General features: G+C 37.0%; 1 pseudogene; it reads right to left on the bottom strand.

The window, feature by feature from the left end:
* Positions 1–2552: 2552 nt before the first annotated feature.
* Positions 2553–2652, bottom strand: LOC112863023 (U2 spliceosomal RNA; annotated as a pseudogene).
* Between the last annotated feature and the right edge of the window lie 16075 nt (positions 2653–18727).

The following is an 18727-nucleotide window of genomic DNA, read 5'->3' as shown; positions in this document are numbered from 1 at the left end:
ACTGGGAAGTTCTTCTAGTCTAGGCTGGGTTTGCTCCTGCATCTGAGGTCAACCGTAGGTCAACTGTGGTAGGATGACCTTGGCTGTGACAACCCAGTTTTGCTTTCTACCTGACTTTGCTTTGCACATCTTCTCCTCCAGCAGGCTAAGACTGGGGATATTCTCAGTATAGAACTCCAGACGTGTTCTTGTGGGGATTTCAGAGGTGTTAAGAAAAAGCAAAGCTAGATAAGCAAGAGCAAGCCACCTAAAAATGTAATGGCTTAAAATGACATCTGTTGGTTTTTGTTCATGAGATTAGGGATCTGCTGGGTAGTTCTACCGATCTTGTCTGGGCTTGCTCATGCGTGTTTAGTCAGATGCAGACTGAGTTGTATGATTTTAACTGGAAGACCTAAGCTCCGTTCCATGTGTGTCTCATCTTCCAGCAAGCTGGCATTCTTTCATGGTGATTACAGAGGAAAAAAGAAAAGTGAAAACATACAAAATTTTTTCCAAGTTTTGCTTGTATCACAGTTTCTAATATACCATTGGCCAAAGCAAGTCACATGTTTGAGCTTCAAGTCACATGTAGTGTGTGGCAGAAACTAAAAGAGAAAAATCAGATTAAATATAAAGGCAGAAGAAAGAAGAAAAAAATAATAAAAAGAAGAGCAAAACATAATGAAAGTGAATATGGAAAAACAATAGCAAAAAACACGTATCTCCTGAACACGGATGCAAAATTTTCCATAAAATATTAGCAAATTGAATCCAGACATATTTAAAGAGTATAATACCTGATGACTATGTAAGATTTATCCTGAGAATGCAAGTTTGGTTCAAAGTTTAAAAATCAACCAGTATGCCTCACCATATCAACAGACTTACACAGAAGACTATAGAATCATCTCAACAGATGAAGACATAACATTTGATAAATTTGATATGAATTCATTACAAAAAAGGGAAAAATTAAGCAAGCTAGAAATGCACTGGTACTTCCTCAGTCTAATTAAATTTTGCATCTCTGCGAAACCTATAGCCAACCTGATGCCTAAAAGTGAAAGAATGACAAGGCCAGGATGTTTTTTCTTTCTTCTATTCATCATCACACTAGAGGTACTAGCCAGTATGAGAAGGAAAGAAAAGAAACAGAAGGCATACAGATAGGGAAAAATTTCTCTATTATCTGCATAGCAAATCTTGAAAAATCCTCAAAAATGTTATAAGAAGTAAGGTTGGCATGGTTTAACGTCACTGTAGGAAAATCCACTGTATTTTAATATACTAGCTTTGAATATTTGGTAATTTAGCTAAGAAACACAGTCATGGTAGCACCAAAAACAAGTTCTTAAAAATATAATTCCAAAAAACCTATACTCTACATTATGAGAGATCAAACACACTTAAAGAAATGAAGAGATGTTCCATCTTCATAAGAGCAAGATTCAATATTGTCAAGCCTTACAAAACTACTTTTTACAATTAATGTAATCACAGTAGAAATTCTGAAAGATTTTTATGGAAAATGACAAGCTAATTCTAAAATTCATATAAAAAAGTAAAGGCATTTGAATAGCTGAAACAATTTTTGGGAGTAAAGAGTTAGAGAACTCACTGTAGCTGATTTCAATATTTACTCTGAAGCTGAAGTAATAAAGAGAGGGGGTTACATAGATGAATTAAAGAGCAAAACCAAAGTCCAGAAATAAACCTACACATGTGGACCCTTAATTTTTTTTTTTTTTAAATTTTTTTTTCAACGTTTATTTATTTTTGGGACAGAGAGAGACAGAGCATGAACGGGGGAGGGGCAGAGAGAGAGGGAGACACAGAATCGGAAACAGGCTCCAGGCTCTGAGCCATCAGCCCAGAGCCCGACGCGGGGCTCGAACTCACGGACCGCGAGATCGTGACCTGGCTGAAGTCGGACGCTTAACCGACTGCGCCACCCAGGCGCCCCTGTGGACCCTTAATTTTTGACAGAAGTGTGAAAGCTATTCAGTGTAGAAGGATTCTCAGGTCAACAAATTGTTCTGAAAAAGTATATAACTCAATATCTTTTCCTGAAAAAAAAAGAAAAGAATTTTAACATATATTTTAAACTACATATTTAAGTCTAAATATAGGCCTGAAACTAAAAGCCTTCTAAAGGAAAATGCACGAGGAAATTTTTGTCGCTTTAGGATCAGTGATTTTGTTTTTTAGATACAATGCAAAGCATGATTCACAAAAGAAAGACATTTTAACACTGTTTTTATCAAAATTTAAAACTTCCACTCTTTCAAAGATATTGTTTGGAAAAAGGATAGGACAAGCCATTGACTAAGAGAAAACATTTGCAGAAAATATATCTGAGAGATGGCTGGAATTCGGATTAAATAAAAAACTCTTAAAACTCAATAATAATAAAATAGATAGCTCCTTTTTAAAAAAGATTTTTGCTCAAAAGGTTTGGTTGGGCTCCTCACCAAAGTAGACACATGGACGACAATTGGCACACAGAAAGGTACTTGATACTGAGAACAAACTGAGGGTTGATGGGGGGTGGGAGGGAGGGGAGGGTGGGTGATGGGTATTGAGGTACCTGTTGGATAGAGGACGTATCAGATATTAAACTGATAAGAACAGATACTACACTTGATCTTAGCCAAAAGGCCGAGAAGCGATGAGGAGGGCACCTGTTGGGATGAGCACTGGGCGTTATATGGAAACCAATTTGACAATAAATTTCATATTTTAAAAAAAAGAAAGGTACTTGATATTACTAGTCATACAGGGAAATGAAAAATAAAATCACAACTAGATATCACTACATACTTATTACAAAGGCCAACATTTTTTAGAATAACAATATTCACTGATGAAGAGGGAGAGGAGCTAGATCACTCTTATACTGCTAGTGGAAATGCAGGATGGTACAGCTGGTTTTTTTTAAAACACTTGGAGAGATTTTTGTGAAGTTAAATATCCACTACCCTACAACCCAATCATCCCTGTCCTAGCTATTTTTAGCTCAGAGAAATGAAAACATATTCACATAAAATCTTCAATATGAATATGTATATGTATAAAATTATTTCATTTAGAATTGTCTACAGTTGGCAATAATCTATCTGTCCATCAGCCAGTAAATGGATAAACAATTTGTGATACATCTTTACAAGGTGATACTACTCAACAAGAAAAAGGAGTAAGCCACGGATACGTGCGAAAACATGGATGAGTACCGTATTTTGCTCAGTGAAAGCAGCCAGACTCAAAATGCTACACGTAATGTGGTTCCATTTCATACGCCATTCTCAACAGGGTAAACTCCAGAAAGACCGCAGTGGTTGCCAGTGGGCGCAGGGGAAGGGACTGGCTACAATAGTGCACGTGGGAATTCTTTGGAGAGATGGAAATGATCTGTATCTTGGATGTGATGATGAGTATGTGACTCTGCGTTTGTCAAAATGAACCAGATTGTGAGTCTAAAAGGGGTGAATTTTACTCTATGTAAATTATACCTCCACAAGCCCGACTCCCAAAAAAAAATCTATCAAATGTTTTGCACTATGGCGGTGCCTGGGTGTCTCAGTCGGTTAAATGTCTGACTTCTGCTCAGGTCACGATCTCACAGCTTGAGTTCCAGCCCCGCATCAGGCTCTGTGCTGACAGCTCAGAGCCTGGAGCCTGCTTCAGATTCTGTGTCTCCCCCCCCCCCCCCGCCCTTCCCCCACTCACACTCTGTGTGTCTCTCTCCCTCTAAAAAACAAATAAACATTACATTTTTTTTATTTAAAAAAATAAAGAAAAAATAAATGTTTTGCACTATGAATCTGCTTACGTCACTCGGAAAAAATTGCTGTTACTGTGCCAGCATCGTCTTGTAATTAAAATGGTGTACTCCAAGATATATTGAAACTGTCTATTTCAATTTCACTAAAGTTAAACTCTTCAAGGAGAGAATCTGTTATTTACTTAAATCAATTAAGGGTAAGGCTGCTCTTTCCTTGTAATTCATCAACATGTAAATGAACTTTTCTTTCAGTGACTCAGTGGGTCCTGTAGCTCTTTTTCTCAGGAGCACACAACAGAGGCAAAAAGGGATGGAGCAAACCTGTTTTGTAATAAATTGTACTAGTGACCAATAATCTTGTACAAATTCTTGGGTTTTTTTTTTTTTTAATATTTAGCTAATAGCCATCTAATCCCACAATTGAATAAAGAAGGAATGAAGGGGGTGTCTGGGTGGCTCAGTGGGTTAAGCATCCGACTTGATTTTGGCTTAGGTCATGACCTCACAGTTTGTGGGATCCAGCCCCATGTCAGGCTCTGCACAGACCCTGTTTAGGATTCTCTTTCTCTCTCTGTCTCTCTGCTCCTCCTCTGCTTTCTCTCTCTCTCTCTCTCTCTCTCTCTCAAAATAAATATTTTTTGAAGTCTTGGTTTGTAATATACAGTCAGAATTGAGTATATAAAATTTAGAGAATAACACCAGGAAGATGGTAGAAAAATCATCTGTAAATACCTAGTTTGAAATTTTAACAACAAATTAAATGAGTGAGCATTTTAAAATAGAAATTTAAATATAAGTAGAGTTAAAATACTAGAGTTAAAGTAATATATTGTTGCAGAAAACACTTCTAATTTTAATCATGAATATTAAAATTTGGTTTGAAGTACGACTTTCTACCCTTGAATTCAGGTAAATATAGAGAATGTAAGATTATTGTTAGCAAAATACAGAATAGTGAACCATCACAGGATTTTCTCAAAACTTTGTCAGCCTGCTCAAATTGGTCATGAGATGGCAAAAATCAGTAAGTAATAGAATAAGTCAGCATGACTGATCTGCACAGCAAAACTGTACAAAATGATAATGAAAAAGGCTTGTTCTGCTCTTGCCAGGGCTTTGATAATCCATGCAGAACCGGGACAACATATTTGCAGGTTTTGAATCTGATTTACCACTGCCTTCCAGATCTAGCTGCCCAAATGAGATTCATGTAACCACAAGACCATCTGTAAATGTGAGCTTACATTCCAGTTATCCCCTGGTGAGGTGCAGTCGATGAACCTCACCGCCCTAGGCAGATGATTAATCTCATTATAATCTTTTGGTTAGTTTCAGAATCTGCCCTCTGCTTTCCAAACTTCTCTCAAGAAATGTGGAAAGTATTTCCATCTGCCTAGGTGAAAGCAAATATTTTTACCATCAGACTTACCTTTATTAAAATATATAACTTTACTAAAAGTATTTAGCAAAGACTACATCTGACTTGTTTCTTCCAATAGCAATGTCTCCTCTATTTAACCTCCTTCAACATTTTAAAATAAAACACTATATGACTAGGAAGATATCCAAGTACAGCAATGGTCTTTAATAAAACTTCCAATGATAAGCCTGGTGACTCTCAGTTCACAGAAATTCTGACACAATTCTAATGTTTAAAGGACTACTGATGTGGAGTCCCAACCTCAGTGGAACAAGTAGAGTGGAAGTTTCTAGAAGGTTAGCTAAATGCATTACTACCTAATTCATACCAATATTTATACATTTTCTCTGTCATAATCAAAGGACAATGACTGAAAAATACATCAGAAAGTTCTTTTTATTTCCTAAGTTGAACTAGAATATAATAATTTAATTGAGTTTCCCATATCCATAATAAATTTTTATGTAGTATACAGACCCAAAGGACCCTCAAGTATCTTTGGAAACACTGTGTTAAAACATAAATAAATGAATGCATAAAAATGAATGCAAGAAAATAGTTTTTGAAATAGACTGGAATGACCATGTATTAGCTGGAAGCATCTGGCTCTTGACTTCGGCTCAGGTCATGATCTCACGGTTCATGAGTTTGAGCCCTGCGATGGGCTCTGTGCTAACAGTGAAGAGCCTGTTTGGGATTCTGTCTTTCTCTCTGCCCCGCCCTTGCTCATGGACTCTGTCGTTCTCCCTCACAAAATAAATAAATAAACTACAAAGACACACTGTTTAAAAAAAATTAATAAATAAAAAATAAAATAGATGGGAATAGTCCAGTCTTAACCTTTTTCAAAAAATATAAGATTTAGATAATATTAAATAATATAAAAACAGGGAGGGAGACAAAACATAAGAGACTCTTTAATATGGAGAACAAACAGAGGGTTACTGTAGGGGTTGTGGAGGGGAGATGGGCTGAATGGGTAAGGGGCATTAATTGATCTACTCCTGAAACCATTGTTGCACTGTATGCTAACTAACTTGGATGTAAATTAGAAAAAAAAATTAAAAAAAAAAAATCATTGGGGCGCCTGGGTGGCGCAGTCGGTTAAGCGTCCGACTTCAGCCAGGTCACGATCTCGCGGTCCGTGAGTTCGAGCCCTGCGTCGGGCTCTGGGCTGATGGCTCAGAGCCTGGAGCCTGTTTCTGATTCTGTGTCCCCCTCTTTCTCTGCCCCTCCCCCGTTCATGCTCTGTCTCTCTCTGTCCCAAAAATAAATAAACGTTGAAAAAAAAAAATCATTGAAGGGGCGCCTCGGTGGCTCAGTTGGTTAAGCATCTGTCTTCAGTTCAGGTCATGATTTCATGGTTCGTGGGTTCTAGCCACCTGTGGGGCTCTGTGCTGACAGCTCAGAGCCTGGAACCTGCTTCAGATTCTGTGTCTCCCCCTCTTTGTACCTTTCCTCCACTCATGCTCTGTCTCTCTCTCTCAAAAATAAGTAAGTTAAAAAAAAATTAAAACATGGTCAGAGATGCACTAAAAAATATAAAACATGCTACAATTTGTGACTATTTTCTTCATGCATACCATATTAATTGCATACCGAGATGCATTTCAAGTAATTCAAAAAGTCAGCATCAAACTATAATAGACATTAGCATATTTATTAACATGCATTTGCATATTTATTCTGTGAGTCATAAAGACAGCTATAAAAACAGGATCTATGCAGAATCTGGAAAAACAATAAACAGTTGGGAGCAAGGGTGTGTTTTACTATACATATTATTAGTGGATTTAGCTATAAGGCATGTTCGCTGAAAACATCTGTTTCTCAGTTGTACTCTGTGTTCAATGCTATGATTATTAGTGGTCTTGTTACTTCCAAAAATATAAAGTTAGTTATTAACTTTGATAAGTATATAATTTCACTTTGCTCTTTCCATATGTGTTACTGACATAAGATGTATTGTTTGTTTCCATTTCAATTTGGCACCACTTACCATTGTTTTTGGTGAACAATTGAGTTACATTTTGAATGTTTCTCATGCCGATTATGAAGTACACAATTGTAACTAAAGTAGACCCCCAGCAGACTTTTGTCATATCATGTAGTCCATAAAATAATAGCTAAAAACAAAGTAGTGGCTCTGAAGACAATATAGAAGATTTTTACCTCAAACAAAAGTAGGAAACTGAGGGTTGATGGAGGGTGGGGGAGAGGGAAAAGTGGGTGATGGGCACTGAGGAGGGCACTTGTTGGGATGAGCACTGGGTGTTGTATGGAAACCAATCTGACAATAAATTATATTTTTTCAAAGTAGGAAATGATTTTTTAAACATTAATTTGTTGTAAAGTATGTAGATGAATCATGACATGGTTGGTGTACATTCATATGCATCAAGGAGTTGAGATAAGAAAATCTATGTGATCCTTACCATTACTCATACAATTCTCATTTTGTAATAATCAGTAAACACCAGGGAAAGAAAACGGTTCCTTGAGAAATGGGCTACAGTTATTAACAACTTATTTTAAGTATTTTCTTATTTTAAAATAACACATAGAGGGGTGCTGGGAGGCTCAGTTGGTTAAGCATCCAACTCTTGATTTCAGCTCAGGCATGACAGCTTGAAATCAGCTTGATTTCTGTCAGGCATGACAGAGATAGGCAATGTGTAATGCATAGGGAGAAAAATGAAATCATTTTGGTGAGATCGAGCCCTGTATTGGGCTCCACACTGAGGGTAGAGCCCGTTTAAGATTTTCTCTCTCTCTCTTTCTCTCTCTCTCTCCCTCTGCCCACTCTCCCACCCCCTCAAAAATAAATAAATAAATAAGTAAAATAAAATAAAATTACACAAAGAAATATTTATTAGATATGTCCTTTACTGAATGCCTCTGTACTGAGGAGATAGCAGTTAGTGTAGTTAATAAAGACTAGAACAAACAGTACACGTTAAATTCAGAGGGCTCACTGATCCTAGAGTAGTTAGAAATGTTCTGATAAAGTGTTATGTAGCCTAAGACTTGGGAATGACCATGAATTAGCTAAACAAGGAAGTGTAGAGGAGGGACAAAAATATATGTGGAAGAAAGACTAATTCTGAACTTGGCAGTGAGAAGAGCACAGCACAGCAGAGGAGCTGAAATAAAGCATGGGACTGTGGTGTAGAACATGTGATGACTCAGTGGTAAAAGGTGATGCTGGATGGGACAATAGGGGACATAATGTGCAATGACTCTCAGATGAGTCAGATATTTAGAATATGACACACAGCGTGTTACTTGTGGGGAGATGAAGGCATTGAGGAGAGCAAGAAGTGATCAATGGTTGCCTCATGGAGAATGGATTAAATCAAGACAGGCACGAATTGGGAGCAACAGATTATGAGTGTGTTTCAGAGGCCCATCCAAGACACAGTAATGACTAGACTTGAATGGTAGCAGGGGAGAAATAAATGTGGGTGGATTCAAATATATGACAGAGAACCTACAAAACTCATTGGCTACCTTTAAGAATAAGTTAAAGATAATTAATGATGGTTTCTGGGACTCTTTGACTCTCAAAACTCAGATGTTTTAATTTTCTACTGTCGCACGACAAATCACTACAAATCTAGTAACTTCAAACAACACCCACTTATTAATGGACAGTTTTGCAAGTTAGAAGTCAGGGATGGCATGACCGCAATCCCTTCTCAAGGTATCACAAAGCTGAAATCAAGATGATAGTTGAGTTGAATTCTTGTTTGAAGTCAACCAAAAAAGTCCTCTTTCAAGCTTACTCTTGTTGGTGAGTTTGTAGGACTGAGTTTGTAGGACTTTGAGTTTGTAGGACTGAGGTCTTTTTTTTTTTTTTTTTTTTTTTTGCTGCTCTCAGCTACTAGAAACCACTTACATTCCTTGTCACATGGTCTTTTCTATCTTTAAGCCAGCAATGGTGTGCCAAATCCCTCCCATGCTTCCAAACATTGACTTTCTTCTCTGCTTTCAAAGGACTCTTGTGATTAGATTAGTTCCATCTGAATAATCTCCCTTACTGAAAGTCAACTGTGCCAGATAACATAACTCAATCATGAGTGCAAAAACCAAAAATCCCACAGGAATTGCACAGGGTGGACGACACCATAGAGCCCTGCCTAACACAGACAGTGACACAAAGGAGGTGATGGATATGGAGTGGGAAGAGGCTGGAGAAAAGAAGCTGGGCTTAAGTTTGGAAAGAGGAGTTGAGGAACCCGTGAATAATCATGTGGAGATATGAGTATCCCACTGGACATGCACCTCTGGAGTTTATTTAGCAGGATGATATGGACTAGAGAAAGATAAATGAGAGCACTTGGCATCTAGTTAATAATTGGACCTGTAAGAGTAGATTATATCAACTATGGGGAGACATATATGTCCTAGGACCAAGCCCTGAGGAGCTGCAATATTGACAGGATGAGTAGAAACAGAAAATTGGTGCCCATTCCAAGAAGAGAGATAACTGAAGGAAGCAGGATTTGTTATCTGTGTTAAATCTTGCTAAGAAATCTAGTATGAAAAATACTCAATATACTCCTGGGGGTGTGGTGACATGGAGATAGGGTTTACCATGAACAAGGCTATTTCTACAAAATGGTGGATTCAGAAGCCAGACTGTCTGAAGAGTGAAAGCAGGGTGAAGTCTGGAAACGGAATCAATGAGTTTTAGACGATTCTTTAAGTAATTGGCTATCAGAGAAAGATTATATAGAGAGATTTTGTTTTGTTTATTTGTTTCTTTCTTTTAAGATGTGAGAGACTGCAACAAATTTAAGCTCAAATGAAATGAAAAGAATTCAGCAGAAGAGGCTGGAGAGGGCAAACAAAACCCTTGGAATAGATAATTAGAACCCAGTTGGGATAGTAATTTTCTAGAAACACCTCTATCTTTAAAATTTGACCAAGAGAGGGAAGGGTGGGTGTGGAAGCAGGAAAACTGGTGAAATAATGAGGATACTCCCAGCTCCTTTCTAAGTAAAGTTTCTGAGAGTAAATAAGAATGGACTAAAGCAAAGGACTGAAGGTTTGAGGAGAAGAAAGTTTAAATTTGCCTTTGTGGTGAATTGGAGAGGAAGATGTCCAGAGAAAGCACAAGATCACCTGATAGGCATTAGGACCTGAATAAAGTCTGATTAACAGAGGAATCAATTGGTTTGCTTGCACATTTTCTCCTGTAGCATGTAGCCACAATTCCTGGAGCTACCAATGGAAACTAAAACAATTGTATTCATTAATCCAGAGTTGGGTCTTTTGCCAAGGGGCCAAGATGGAAGGACAGTGGAATAAAGGAGTTTCAGATACTCCCAAGAAAATGGCCGAAAAGATGGATCCTGAAATCCATAACAAGAGAGAAGGCATGACAGAGATAGGCAATGTGTAATGCATAGGGAGAAAAATGAAATCATTTTGCTAAGACCAAAGGGCTGGTTTAGTAAGAATAATTGATAATTCTAGCTGAAAGAATGAATACTGATGGACTGCAGTGTGTGCATCAGTGATTTCAGGGAAATACTGGCTTTCTATCATGTCATTATATTTAAGCTTTATTTACCCTTCTTTCTATGTTTATATGATTTCAATGCTCACTGCATTTTCCTTTTATACTGAAATTTTCCTTTTTTGAATTGGTAATTTTGTTTCATCTCTCAATTCTCATATTCTAGTCGTGTTTAAAATAATTGTGTGTGTATATATATATATGTATATATATATACACACATACATATATATGTATATGTATATATATGTATATATATACGTGCATATATATGTATGTGTGTATATATATATATACAATTATTTTAAACACAACTACAATATGAGAATTGAGAGATGAAACAAAATATATATATGTATATACACACACACACACACACAGTATATATACATATATATCTTACAACATTGCAGTCACTTTACTAAAAATGTGCATTTTCTCATTTCATCTTCACGACAAAGAGATGAGGGTGTTAATTTCACAGATTAAGGAATTACGTAACTAGAGAGTTTAAGCAATTTGTGCTAAAGTAGTCTGAAGAGCTTGTAGTGTTAAAAGGAGAGCCTCAGAAAGATTTGTCCAAATTCTAACTTCAAAATTTTGTTCTTAAACACTAAGCTACAATTGAGTATATAGTCTTGAGCCTTTATATATTCGAGCATCTTTCTATTTTTTACATATGGATTATAGATAGACTGGTATATAATCTGGGAATATACTTAAGCGTTTCTCAATAAGCAGATTGAAATAATTGGTAATAATTCCTACAAACACAATCTGTTATTGTGAGGTCCTTCAAAAATGACAAAGGAGTATCTGAAAACTAACTTTGGAAAATTGACAGGGCTCAGTGACAAATTGGTTATATCTAGATAGACATTAACCATTCAAAGGCAAATTCAGGATTTCAAACCATGTCAATGTTGATGTGGAATATTGTTAATCACCCCCAGGTTCACCAAAACTCTTGGTTGTGTTCAGTGGTTCTTCACTGATCCCTGGTCAGATGACCCTCCCAAACCCCAGGATTGCTGCTTCTCCAAACATTCACTTCCCTTTTCAAATCTCTGATTCATGCCTCACTCCTCACTCTCCCTCTCACTCTCAGGTCTTATTTCAGAGAAGGAAGTCAGCAGAACAGTTTCTTTCTGCTTCTTCCTGTATCACTTTTAGATTTACTTACTTACCTTAGTACCTGTTCTTCCCTCTTTCTTTTTGCCTCAAGTCAGAAAATACCTATGCTGTGCAACATTATTCTCTCACCAAAAATACGGATTGCATCTCCTATAGGTCAAACCTGTAGTTTTGGTTAATTGTATTCTATTAATTATCCCTACCTTCCTCCCATCAGTATTCCACGAATTCCCAATTCCTTGCCCTCAACCTACCCAAACAAAACACACAAGCAAACAAACTAAAAATATTTACAGTGTCCCCTAGGCTCCCCATTTCACTGTCACCTGTCCTTTTATCATATCTCCAAGGCATTGGGGCATGGGGGAAAATGAAAAAGTTTTGAAAGCAGACCATGACATATTTGTGGAAACCACTCCCCCAGTTTTGCACCGTTTTCCACGCTATACCTTCACTTTCTCTGAGACTCTTCTTCTGAGATCAATTTCCTGATCTTCAAAACGGGAAACACAGCTACCATTCAATAGCATTATCTGCAAAGCCTAGTAGAAAATCTGTTACTGTCTTTTCCAATAAGAGTAGAAGGTGGATAAGGGAAATGGAGATTAGTAATGGCTTTTGGATAGCCAACTCCCTATATTTTCACGGCCAAAATCCTTGTTTTCATTTCTGATTCTTTAATTCCTACTTGTTCCCTAGTTTGTAATTTATTACGCTTTGACTTCTGGCATCACCACTCAGCAGAAATCATCAGAACCATCTGATATTTAAATCCAAGATCTCTTTAGCAGTCTATTTAACTCTCCCTCAGCTTTTGTGCTCCCCTGCGTTTCACCCTTTGTCTTATAAATTTATTTAGAGAGCCTGCAGCATCTCTTTACCTCTAACGTTTCAATAACAGTATCTCCGTTTCAAATCTCTCCTCTAGCCAACTAGAAATTCATATTACAAATTGCCTACCAAGTATCAAACATGAATTCAAAACTATCTGAAGGGGGGGCACTTGGGTGGCTCAGTCGGTTAAGTGTCCGACTTCAGCTCAGGTCACGATCTCGCGGTCTGTGAGTTCGAGCCCCGCGTCAGGCTCTGGGCTGATGGCTCAGAGCCTGGAGCCTGCTTCCGATTCTGTGTCTCCCTCTCTCTGCCCCTCCCCCATTCATGCTCTGTCTCTCTCGGTCTCAAAAATAAATAAACGTTAAAAAAATTAAAAAAAAAAATATCCAAAGGGTAATTTCCCATAAAACCTTGTTCTTCCCAATTCTTGAATTTTTTGCTTAATGTTGTCCCAAGTCACCATTCCCCAAACAGGAAACCTTGAATTCCCTCTAGGTCTCCCCATTCATTGCTTCCCTCTGCCAATTGCAATTTGGCACAGTGTTCTTACAAAGTTTCAAAAATGTAGATTAAGTTTGTAAATATTCTAGAGACTTGAAACTTTGTCTAAGGCAAAGATTTCTGTTTACTGGTTTTGTAATACTACCCACAAGAACAATACCTACAACATAATAAATAAATGTTTCTATCAATCAAATCAATTGTGATGTATAATACAATTATCATTCACCAACAAAAAATTATCAAGCACTCCCAGGATTTCTAGCACTGTTAGACACTAATACAATTTTATATTGAAATCAATCCTTGACTTAATGTTTATTTTTTTATGAGACATGCAAATTAGAATATTAAATGTGCATATTTTAATAAAATATAGACCTCTCTGAAGTTGACAAAACTATTTTTATTTTTCTTTCATAGATTGTAAACAGGAAAATTTCTGATGCATAAATGAAGACATTTGTGCAGAACTGACATTTAAAATTTATTAACACACAAAAAATTACATTACTACATGAGTAAAAGTGAGTTCTTTGTTCACTGATTACCAATTGAATGCTTGGGGAAGTCCCCGATTATTCATACATCTGACCTCATTTAAATATATGGCAATCTGTTAAGCCATTTCAGGAATTGTTAAACTTGGATATCTTCCTTATTTTTTCTAAATGAAAGTATATTTATACAATATTATGTGACAAATGAATACACTGTACTTTATTCTTTAAATTTCAATTCTCCTGTTACTTGAGAAAGCAAAGTATCTTCATGAATTCCAAATACTGAATCTGGAAATCTTGTCTCTATTGACTTTTTATAGTGTTTATAGCATAATGAACAAAGCAAAGAAAGACAGATCAGACATTTGGGAATTTTACCAAAGTTAATACCAACTAGTTTTATGTCTTTAGAAAAGTCACTTCACACTCTCAACTTGTGCTTTTTCATTAGCTCTGGTATAGAAAATTCTATTTGAAGCCTCACATTATCTACAACTGCTAGTCACAGTCCTGTTCTCCATATAATATGTTGGCTGAGATTTTTAGTTTCAGTCTAACAGCGCAAATGTAGATTTCCCTTCTTCAACAATCACCCAAACATAAAAGTGAAAATGAAGAATAGAAACTCCACTTTCCTTGAAACCATGGGGTTGCTAAGACTTCAGTATGAGTAGTAACAAGAAGGTGGCTTCCAGAAGCTCTGAAAGTCTAAATGGTGTAAGAAGACGCGGTTCAAGGAGGCCTACAGCTCCAAATCCCATAAAAACCAGACCAAGTGCACTTCTGCAAGCAAGCACCACAAAGATGTTCATTCCAGGTAAACTTAGCACGTTTAAAACAACAACCATTTTATTATCTCATGAATTTGTTGCTCAACAACTTGAAAAGTGTTCATCTGAGTCATTTTTCTGTTCCATCTGACCTTGACAGAGGTTATTCAACGGTCAGCAATTGGTGGATGGTCTGGCATGTCTGAAGTAGCCTCACTCTCCTGTCTGCTGCCTTTGTTGACTGGCTACAACCATCTGCACTTGTACCTCAGGTGGCTTTTCCACTATGGCAACCTCAGAAGACCCAGCCTTCTTACATCTCAGTTCAGAAGTCTAAGAACAAGTTTCCCAGCAAACAAGGCAGAAGACACCTGGTCCTTTATGATCTGGCCTCAGAAGTCACATAGCCTCACTTTCGCTGTACTCTGTTAGTCAATAGCAGTCACAGACCCGCCCAGATGGAAGTGAAATCTCCAAGTCCGGATGAGAGGAATCTAAAGAATGTGCAGCCATGTTCTAAAACTGTTACAGTGCAAAACCAATAAAATGTTATTGGCCACATGGAAAACATGTGAGCAGACTGCTGCTGTTGAGAGCTTCACCACATCTGGTTTGGTTATGAGGAAAAGCTGAGTCGGAGCTGAGCAGGAAAACCCACAGACAGCCCTTCTGGCGGAGATGATGGAGGAGCCAGATGCAGCAATATGAGTAGCCTTGAAGCTGCTAGTCCTGGCTGGACAGTGAGGAATAACCTGAAAATAGTGCACTAAGAACCGTTCCTGTAAGGAAAATATTTGTCCACAAGATGGTCCTCATCCTTCCTCACGTAGCTAGTTCAGAAAGTATGAACTTCATTTAAAGATGGCCAGTCAAAAGAACCAAAACAGCATAGTAAAGACAAATAAAAAGAACCGGAAAAAGCCAAACAGTAAATGATAGATGTTAACGTTTTTAAAGTTGCTAAAATTGGTATGGTCCAGAAGAAAACTGTACCTGAACATACAGGTACCTGAAAAGTTACAGAACAGTCACTTCTATAATAGAATAATAGAAGATAGAACTAAGAATGATCAGGACAATATGGCGAGGTTATCGAAAGGAAGAATATATAATCTGGCTGAACTCATTAACGACATGGAAGAGAAAAATGAAACCGTCCCAGAAAAGAAGCCCACATTGGAATCTACTCTGAAGAAAGAGGTATTACTGTCAACACAGGAAGAGACATGCAGGCCAGGATTTGACTGAAGTTAACAACAAGAAATGAAGCCAAGTGTTTAAGTGGATTATGGTGAAAATATTATATGTGGAGTGTACATCCAAGAAATGCACAAAGTTCAATAATTGGAGTCCTAGAATACAGTTGAAAATAATGGAACAGAAGAAAATTATTCAAACATATAATTCAAGAAAGTATTCCAGAAACAAAAAAGAACTTGAATCTGAAGATTGGAAGGGTATACTGTATCCCAAAAATGTAGAATGATCACTACCAAGACATATCTTAGAATATTTAATGGATATCACAGGCAATAAGGAAATGTTTTGGTTGAACAGGCAAATGATTATGGGATCTGTTGTGGAGAAAACATTGTCAAACTGGCTGGTGTCTGGTTTCTCCACAAAACAGTCAACTTTGAGGAAAATGGAGTAATTCTTTACAAAACCAACAAAAAACAAAACAAGCCCAAGAATTTTTTTCCCAGAAAAAAAATGTTTAAGACTCGAAGGCAAAAGGAAAACATATTTAAATAAGCAAGAGCTCATGTATCAGATTCCAAGTTCCCTCTCGAAGAAAGTACTGGAAAACACACTTCAGTCAACCAAAAACTGATAAACAGTTATAAAAGGAATGATATTAAATACTGAAACTATTTAATTCTACGATTAAGACAAAATCAAATGTAGTGATTATGGTGACAGGAACAGAGTGTAAATGGTATAAAACCTTTGTAGAATTGAAATGGCTGACCAAAGTCAAGAAGGGAATAGGCAAGAAGGTAAATTAAGTGTGCCAATTTCATAATTTTTTATATCAAAAAGAGGATCAATAGATAACATTTATAATTATTAAATATAATAATAGTATCAACATAAGTTTGTCTGAAATAGAAAATAAATATGAAATATATGAATTAATGAAAATATTCTGGGAAAGGGAAAGGACAGGAAGAGGAAGAAATTGAAAATGTACCAACTTCATCATGGTTTATCAAAGTTTTAGTAGGAATTCAGTAGTTCCATGACTAAAAAGTAAAAATGAAAACATCATAATCATTAGACCAAGAGAAACTTTGAAATTATTTTTTAAAAATTCCTTTACAACGTACTCACACACCAGCTGGGAAAATAGAAAGCATAATATAAACTATAGTAACATAACTAAAACCAAGCCTCTTATATAAAAATATAGAGACATTAAACACAGTCGTCAAATAAAAAAAGCTTTACAACTACATATTACAAATAGGCAGCAAAGCAATTTTACTTAGAGGTTTCTTATGTCACTGTGGATCTGAAGGAGGAAGTTACTCAAAAAGATTGAAAACTAAGGAACTGAGGGGCTCCTGGATGGCTCAGTTGGTTAAGCGTCTGATTTTGGCCCAGGTCATGATCTCACAGTTCATCAGTTTGAGCCCTGTGTCGGGCTCTGTGCTGACAGCATGGAGCTTGGAGCCTACTTCAGATTCTCTGTCTCCCCCTCTCTCTACTCCTCCCTCACTCATGGTCTGTCTCTCTCTCTCAAAAATAAGTAAACATTAAAAAAAGAAAGAAAGAAAGAAAACTAAAGAACTGAAAAGACATACTAGACAAACATAAACAGAAATCAGAGGCTGTGATTTTAATAGATGAGCTTGAATTTGGGGGAAAACCATTAAACCAGATGGAGGCTAGACTCCAGTTTCAAACCTCATGAATATCTAACCATCGGAGTATATCCATACCAAACAGCACTGTGTTAGTAAACATAAAGAAATAAAGGGAAGGGAAAAAAGGAGAAATTGAAATATATTAATAGTAGAAAACTTTAGGAGCGCATGGGAGGCTCAGTCGATTGAGCGACCAACTTCAGCTCGGGTCCTGATCTCGTGGTTCATGAGTTCTAGCCCCACGTTGGGCTGGCTACAGTCAGCACAGTGCCAACTTTGGATCCTCTGTCCCCCTCTCTCTCTGCCCCTCCTTCCCCAATGCGCTCTCTCTCTCTCTCTCTCTCTCAAATAAATAAATATTTAAAAAAATAGCAGGAAACTTTAATTCACTTCTCACAGTCAGTGATACTTCAAGTGGACACAAAATTAATAAGAAAATAGAAGACAGGGGCGCCTGGGTGGCTCAGTTGGTTAAGCGGCCGACTTCGGCTCAGGTCATGATCTCACGGTCCGTGAGTTCGAGCCCCGCGTCGGGCTCTGTGCTGACAGCTCAGAGCCTGGAGCCTGTTTCAGATTCTGTGTCTCCCTCTCTGACCCTCCCCCGTTCATGCTCTGTCTCTCTCTGTCTCAAAAATAAATAAACGTTAAAAAAAATTTTTTTTAAGAAAATAGAAGACATAAATAAACAGAATGACAATTTTTAAGGTAGATCTAATTAACATATATCAAACTGGTTATCTTGAAAACAGAAATGACAATTTATTTTTAAGAGCACATGGAATATTCACAGAGATATTTATAAAAGGTAAAAAAAAAAACAAAAAACAAATTAGGGGCACCTGGGTGGCTCAGTTGGTTAAGCATCTGACTTTGGTTCAGGTCATGATTTTGCTGTTTGTGAGGGAAAGCCCTGTGTCAGGCTCTGTGCTGACAGCCCAGAGCCTGGAGCCTGCTTTGGATTCTGTGTCTCCTTCCCTCTCTACCCCTCTCCTGTTCAAGCTCTGTCTGTCTCTCTCAAAAATTAATAAACATTAAAAAATATTTTAAAAAATAATAAATATATGCATATATATTTGTATGTATTTATGTGTGTGTGTATATATATGTATATGTGTATGTATATGTGTGTTTTATATATAGAGATATATGTATACACATATGCATCATTTTATATATATATATATCTATATGTATATGTATATATCAGCTTTCCCAATTACAATGCAAAAAAGACTAGAATTTTAAGAGAAAACAAAAACAAAAACAAAAAAACAAACAAACTTACTATCTACAGGTTTTACTAACATCACCCTCTACCCACCCACGAAAATCTTCTCTTAAACAACTCTAGGGTCCACAAGAAAATAAAAAACAAAATAACAGAATATGTTCTAGTTAGAACAAGGCT

Source organism: Puma concolor, chromosome B2 (genome assembly GCF_028749965.1).
Source record: "Puma concolor isolate L17-30 chromosome B2, mPumCon1.1.hap2, whole genome shotgun sequence".
NCBI classification, from domain to species: Eukaryota; Metazoa; Chordata; class Mammalia; order Carnivora; family Felidae; genus Puma; species Puma concolor.
Note: the sequence above shows the minus strand (reverse complement) of the source record. Positions and strands in the feature narration are given on the sequence as shown.